This window comes from Cynocephalus volans, chromosome 1 (genome assembly GCF_027409185.1).
Source record: "Cynocephalus volans isolate mCynVol1 chromosome 1, mCynVol1.pri, whole genome shotgun sequence".
Taxonomy (NCBI): domain Eukaryota; kingdom Metazoa; phylum Chordata; class Mammalia; order Dermoptera; family Cynocephalidae; genus Cynocephalus; species Cynocephalus volans.
This window is the reverse complement of record NC_084460.1, coordinates 40,910,379-40,918,061: the sequence shown is the minus strand read 5'-3', so window position 1 is coordinate 40,918,061 and position 7,683 is coordinate 40,910,379.

Below are 7,683 nucleotides of genomic sequence, written 5' to 3'. Positions count from 1 at the left end.
CTCTCTATGCCACTATCCTGGGCTTTTGTACTGCACAGGGATCTCACCAGTCTCCTACTGCTCTCCTACACTCTTCCACCAATGCTCCCGCCAATATTTATCTGTCTGTTAATTGCTCTCATTCTTTTCTGTGGGAAGAATATGCCCTGGACATTTCTAGTCTGCCATCTTTCCCTGCCTCCTTCCTATTTTTCCATTTTTCCTGAGCATCTTTTTGGGATTACCACATACTTGCTCTAAACTTTGTTACCAATTGTGCTCCCCTTCTTGTGCTGTTACTACAAAAGCTCACATACAATTTTGTGATATCTTGTAACAAGTGTTTGTAGCCTGATGGCACCCATTTGCTATACTAACCTCCTTCATGGTTATACCATACTTTATTAACCTTATTATCTCTTTTGCTTTGTTTTATATAGGCTAACTTGGGTTTGTTTGGTTTTTTTTGGTCATAGGATGTATTATGAATCTTGGTAAGCTGCCTTAAATCCTTTCTGAAACAAGGTTGAATATCAATAAATGGATGAAACCATAAACTGATATGAACTCAGATCTTCATATTGAATTTTTTTTACAGGACATCATGCTGATTTGAAGGTGGAAAGGGTGACATGGGGCTTTGGGGATACAAGTCACCCTTGATTTAATTGCTTCATGTCTGAGTACCTGGTCATATCCTGTCCTGACCCAAGGGCTGAGAGGGGTTGAAATGGGGGGAAGTGGCAACTAAATGCAGGAACAGTGTGTAGGCCAGTGTGTAGGCCTTAACTTAAAAGAATAGTCTCAGCTCAGATAATATTTCTCCCAACTTGTCCGAATAGCACCAAGCAGATGGGGTTCATCTTGACTCTTCTTTGTGTTTTGCTTGCTGGTCCGGATGATCAGAATAGATGACAAGAGCAGGAATGAGACCCCAGGAAGGGCTATATTTCTGCCTTAGCCTTGAAAGAAAGTTAGAATATTGTGAGGCTAGACTCTAGGTTAGGATTTCCTAATGCCCTGAGAGGTACTTTCTTCCTGTAGTCAATACCCACAATTTTGCTTCCAGTACAGGAGGGAGGGGGCACCTAAATGATGGGAAAAGAGTGATGGGACATGAGATCTCTCTCTGACTCTATAGAGTAGATAGTTTAGAGCAAGGAACCTTTTGAGTTCCAGTTACTCCCCTCACCCCCAAGGAACACTTTCAGACTTTCCTTCCTTAGTCCAGTGTCCTGAATGGAATAAAGTTGGGCTCTGCTCTGAACAACTCTCTAGACACACCTTTGAACTTAACATTCTCAGCTCCCTGAAGTTTACATAAGTAGGATTCAATGGTTATAACCACAGCTTTGTGACTGAAGAGCCACGTTAGGGCAACTGTGCTTTCTCAAAGTAGGAATCTCACAATATATAGGAGTCCAGAGCTGGGAAGTGTCCATGGCCCAATAGCTCTGCTGTAGGGTTATAAGATGAAGAGGTAAGAATTTGGTGTGGGAGGGACTAACACGAGTGATGGCTCAGGAACGAGGATTTGATTTATTTTCAAGTGAACAGAGACATCTAGGTTCAATTGTTTGCAAAATTTTCCAAGATTATTGATTAAACTTCCAGGTCTCTTCATATATCTTTCGGTCAAGGCTGCTTGAATTTATGTGTTACTGTCCTTGTAAATTTTGGGATTTCTGAACCTGGAATTTGTCCCCATATCCTCACTGTTATTGTTTCACCTCACCTTCTCATTTCTTACACCCATTATATATTACATGCCTAGAATGAAGGAGGGGGATTCTAGAGACTCCTGAAATGAGGTGTTACCAAACTAGGCTCTTGAGTCCCAAAGTCATAGAAATGAACAATGGACCCAGCAGTAAAGCAAGCAACACTGTATTGAAAGAGGAGATAGACTTATGCATAAGGAGGATAGCTACAGGAAGGCTAGCCCCCGAGGGGAGCTGTTCAGGAGAAAGGGGTTAAGGGATGCAGGCCAGCATCATCATTCTGCTCCTCTGGAGGTTGTCCATTCTGTTCTTCCTGGTTGTGTCATGGGAGCATGTTCAGTTAGGGCGTTGGTCCCTGTGCCTGCTCAGTAGGTCCAAGATGGTGGTGGTGTCCATTATCGTCACCCCAGGAAGGTCATCATAGCAGTCATCTTGAAGCTTTGTGTGCGTGCAGGAATTCCTAAAGAGATCTTAAGTTTAATCTGTAACTTAATTTTTACAATTATGTTAGACAAGCCTTGGGGAGGGGTTTTACAACTCAGTGAATATCTGTTGCCTTCTTAAGTTTATTTTATCAGGGTGGGCCATGGGCTAATCATGTGCCCTGCGGGGTCTCACAACTGAGTAGTGGAAAAGTAACAAAGTGTCCTCTGCAGGGAAAATGGAGTCAGTTTGGTTCACAGGCCTAGACTTATTCTGTCTCACAGGGAGTTTTAGCATTTGAGTTCCAGAAGAAAACTGCTTGATGAACAAATTTATTTCTCAGGAACACTGTTAGGTACACTACAAGGAACTTACCATGTCTCACTACAGCACTCATACTGCACATAACCTGTGTATTTCTTTTTTAAAGACTGAACGCCTGGGTTTCTGACCTTATCATATATTGTGTGGAAACTGCCCATACTGAATCACTAAAAGTGGAGCACACAAGGGAACATGAGAAAGGATCTGTACTGGTCAGGGCTCTCCAGAGAAGCAGAACCAATAGGAGACATATACTCATACATTTATTTGTTTGTTTGTTTATCATAAGGCTTGGCTCACATGATTATGGAGACTGAGAAGTCCTAGATCTGCCATCTCCAAGCTGTAGACATAGGAAAGCTGGTGGTATACTTTGAAGGCCAGAGAGCTTTACAGCTGATGGTGTAGATTCCAGTCTGAGTCTGAAGGCCTGAGAACCAGAAACACTGAGGACAGGAGATCAATGTTCGAGCTCAAGCAGTCAGGCAGAGAACAAACTCAACCATCTGCCACCTTTCTGTTCTATTCAGGCCCTCAAGGGATTGGATGATCCTACCCACAATGGGAAAGGACATTCACTTTAATCTGTAAAGCTTTCAAATGCTAATCTTTTTCAGACACACCCAGAAATAACGTTTAACCAGATATCTGTGCATCTTATGACCCAGTCAAGTTGACACTTAAAATTAACCATCACAAGATATAAATCTACAAATTCCAATAGTTCTCTTCCAATCGTAGCATAATTTCTTTCTGTTCCTTTGGTCACTGCAGATGCAAGACATTTTATTTATTAATTTTATGTATGAGTCTAATACTATTTTCTGACTTCAGGTGAAACAGCACTCTCCACCACTGCTCCAAAAGATTTCCTGCATTTGTCTAATGGGAGGTTTCTGCACTCAGCTCTTTTCTTGGACATCCAACTTCCATGACCAGGTTCCCTGACTGACTCCTGCATTAAAGTTTTCTCAAGCAACCATATTGATACATTTATCATTCACAATTTTCTAGACATGAGTTTTACTTGGTGTGATGCCTGTGGGTCCTTCAGTCCCAATACCCACCCGATCCTCCAAAAACATGGAGGATTCCATTTCTGTATCATTCAGTTGGAAAATACATATGGTGGGTACCTATGCAATAGGAGATATCTATTTCCCCAGTCTCTTTACTCCGTGTTCCTACCTCAGGCTCTTTTATTTTTATATTCTCATACTATCTGGAGTACAAAGTTCAGACACATGCTTCAACAATTAATACATATATTGGAATTTTATTTCTTTCACAAATAATTAGAACTAAATACTAACACACTAAATGTTAAAAAAAAAAAATCAAAAACACCCTTCTATAATATTAAACTCGTAAACTTCTGTCATCATAATCTTTAATTAGCCATCATTAATTAGACATCACCTTTATATAACTTAAAGCAATGTTTTCCATTGGAACTTTCTGTGATGATGGAAATGTCCTGTGTTTGTGATATATACTACAGTAGCTACAAGTCACATGTGGTTATTGAACACTTGAAATACAAGTGAGATTGAGGAGCTGATTGTATATTTTATTAATAGTAATTAATATAAATTTACATTTAAATAGCCTCTTGCGACCACTGCCTACAATATTGGACAGATCAAGCTCAGATGATGAAAACGGTGATAGCTGCAGTTTGAATGGGCCAAGCTGTATGTGAGAGACCTGCCTCACTCAGGTCAGCTTGAACCACATCTGGTCAGTTTCTGGTGGTGAACGAGCCTGTAGATTTTTCTAAACAGTACTTCCTTCTCTGAGCCAGGGGTCACCAGAGAGTCAGCCAGATTAGAAGGGTGTCACAGAAGAGAGTAGGATGTGGACTTGTGATAAATTTATCTTGATAAAAGTTTAGAGGGGATGCAGTTGGAAGAAAAGTAGAATTGTGGGACTAGGTGACTACAAATTTCCACGACTAGGTAACATTCATATGGGGTTTGCAGAGGGAAGCAAACTCTTCCATAGTTGCTGGAGGTTTAGTAAAGGAATCGAGATCACTGTTAAATTAGCTGATCCTTCATCATAAGGTTTAATCACATTATCTTTCAAGGATGCAGTACTTTTCATAACTATGGAAGATATTTAGAAGATCAGAAAACATTGCACTTGTCTTAATTAACCTGAGTTAATTTATATGGAAGCTAGAGAAATTAAAAACCAACAAACCAACCAGAGTTTAAGATGGAATGTACACTGTAATCTCTTTGTAAAACAAGACTTAAAAGGAAGGATTGGCAAGATATGGATAATGATAATAATAACATTTTTCTTAGGCTCTTGGCCAGCACCTTGTGTGTGCTTTGCATACATCATCTCCTTTTGTCTTCTTGACACACCTGAGGGTTAGGTGTTCATCATTTCCATTTCCCAGATGGACAGACTGAGATTCTGAGGACTTAGGAGATGCCCAGCATCACTAGGTCAGCAGGGCAGAGCTGAACTGAGTTCCAGAGTAGCCATGACCCTCAATCCTTACTCCATGCTAATACTCCATGTTAATGGATACTTTCAAGCTTCCTTTTTTGTTTTTCATTATATTCTAAGTTATAAGCAAATATAGATTTGTTTAAAAAATTATTTACAAAATGAGGCTGACTTCAGCAGCAGGCAAAATTGAAATAAGCAGCTGACATCTGACGGACTTTGGACTGCCTGGTGAAGATTCTCTTTACAGAAAAGACTCATCAAATTGTAGAATTAATCTACTGCTTGTCAGCCTCTTCTTTTCCCTGTTTGAAAAGTCTGGGGCCGACCCTGTGGGTCACTCGGGAGAGTGCGGCGCTGGGAGTGCCGAGGCCGTGGGTTCGGGTCCTATATAGGGATGGCCGGTACGCTCACTGGCTGAGCACAGTGCGGGCAACACCAAGCCAAGGGTAACGATCCCCTTACTGGTCGCAAAAAAAAAAAAAAAAAAAAAGAAAAAGAAAAGTCTGGATCGTATCCTCACTATGTATAAGGCACGGCACTAGGTTCTAGGATTCTATGGCAAAGAAGTCAGACACAGTTCCTGCTTTTCTGGGACTCATACGCTAGACAGAGAAAATACTAACTCAAAGAGTTAAAGTACAGTGTGATAAGGGTTATGGTAGGGGAAAGATAGGGTATTGTGAAAATAAAGAGAGTGGCCAGTTTTGTCTAGAGTGAATAGGTGAAGCTTCCATGGAGTTTTTAATTCAATATGGACTTTGAAGCTTGAGTGAGAGTTAGTTAGGAAAGTGGGGGAAAGACATTCTGGGCAGAAAGAAGAGCATGGATTTGAGTGCAGAGGGGAGAGAGTGCATGGAGCTTTGGAGAGAGACCAAGTTTAGTGAAACTGATAACTAAGTGTGAAAGGGAATGAGGAATTATGAGGCCTGACTTGCAAGCAGTGGAGAAGAGCATGAATGGAAAAATTCAGTGAAAACAGGAAAAAGTGAAAACCCACTCAGCAGAAGTGAGCTGAGCCACCCAAGTGGAGATCCCTTGGGAGGAAGAAAAATTCTCAGGCATCCCAAGCCTTGAGTTTGGATCTCAGCCCAGCATTTACCAGTTAGCTGACCATATGACCCTCAGGTTCTGGCATCCTATGATCCTCAGGTTCCTTTTCTGTGAACTGAGTATTATGGTTGCTGTCACAACTAAATGAGAAGAAGTGTGTCATGGTCTAAAATGTTAGTTCACATTAAAAAGTTGGAAGCCATTGACCACACCTCCCAGAGCCCAGGATTTAGTGGAAGGCTATGACAAGGCCTTCCTGGGCTGTCCTGTCCTCATTCCAGGAGGCCACAGAGAGCTCAACACTGCACTTTCTGGGAACAAGTTCAGCATTTTCTTGGGCTCTCACTAGCACTCCCATCTTCTACCTCACCTGACCAATCCCACCCTGCTTCCCCCACAGCGAGCACCCACAGTCAGCGCAGGGGAGTCAGCCTGCAGAAGACTGGCTGCAGGCTCAGAGAGAACAAATGCTCTGACATGTCGATCTAACAGACATTACAATTAATGTGCTATGTGAAAGGATGCAGTCTCAATCAAGCCTACCAGAAGACAACAGAATTGGGGGTGCCCATTTCCATAGAAGGCACCTTAGGTGTGTGGCAATGTTTTTCTGCCTGTCCAAGATGAAGTCCTGCATGTTTGGGCAAAGCATTGTGGAGGGGCTTATGAAGGCTTAAGTATCCCCAGCCATTTAACCCCGAAACTGCATTAAAAATACAGTTGCACCAGCCACCTTTAGTTATCCTTTCACCTGGATCTAACTAACACCTGAGTTCTTACTACAGACTCATTGTCTTCCCGCTGCATGGGCCCTGAATTATCTAACAATGCTGACACATCAATTGACAGCTGGAATGTGGCACGTTATGTCCAAAGTGCAGTTATGTCCAAGTTGCAGCAGGAAATGAGCATGACAGGTTCAGCAGGCCATGGGTAAGGGTGAAACCGGCGCTCATGAACCTAAACTGACCTCCATCTGCTACCATTTTCTCATGCTCCTTTGTACAGGGTTAATAAAAGGACTCTGAACTGAAATACCACCGTCATAATTTAGAAAATCTGGTGACATTAGAAAGACCATTAGAAGACCATAAGCTAAATTTTTTCCCAAACACTCTGAAACAAAATCCACTAAATTATGAATACTACCTTTGTTTTGATGGTGGAGTTACAGAGGACTCCATTTGTTTACCATGTTTAGAACATTAGTAAAATAATAAAGATGATATTCCCCTGTTTTAAGAGGAAAAAACTGCAGCCCAGAAAGACTGACATTGTAAGCTTCTAACTTTTGCAGAATCTTTGTAGTGTTTTTGCAGTGACCAAGGGCTTCCATCCATGTGGCCGCATGTTACCCTCACAGGACCCTGAGGCACGGATGTTCTTTTCATCTTTCACATGAGGGAGTTGACTGTCTCAGAGAGGTACAGTGAGTTGACCAAAGTTACTCAGAGCGTGAAGGAATCAGCTTTTCTCCCTGCCCAGGGAGCTATCAACCTGGAGGCTGGAAGAGCCTGTTCTTGGCAAAGCCTCAGATCTGAGTGCTCTGTGTTCTTTTTGGGCTAGGACTCTGCCTCCTTATGTTGCTCTGTGTTGCGGAGCTCACCCTGGACTGTATCCTTTCCCAGGGAGTGCAGAAATAGCCCCTGGAGGAGAATGATGGAGGAGGCAGCTATCTGGATGACAAAAAGGCTATTCTGACCTGGTGGGAATATAGGTG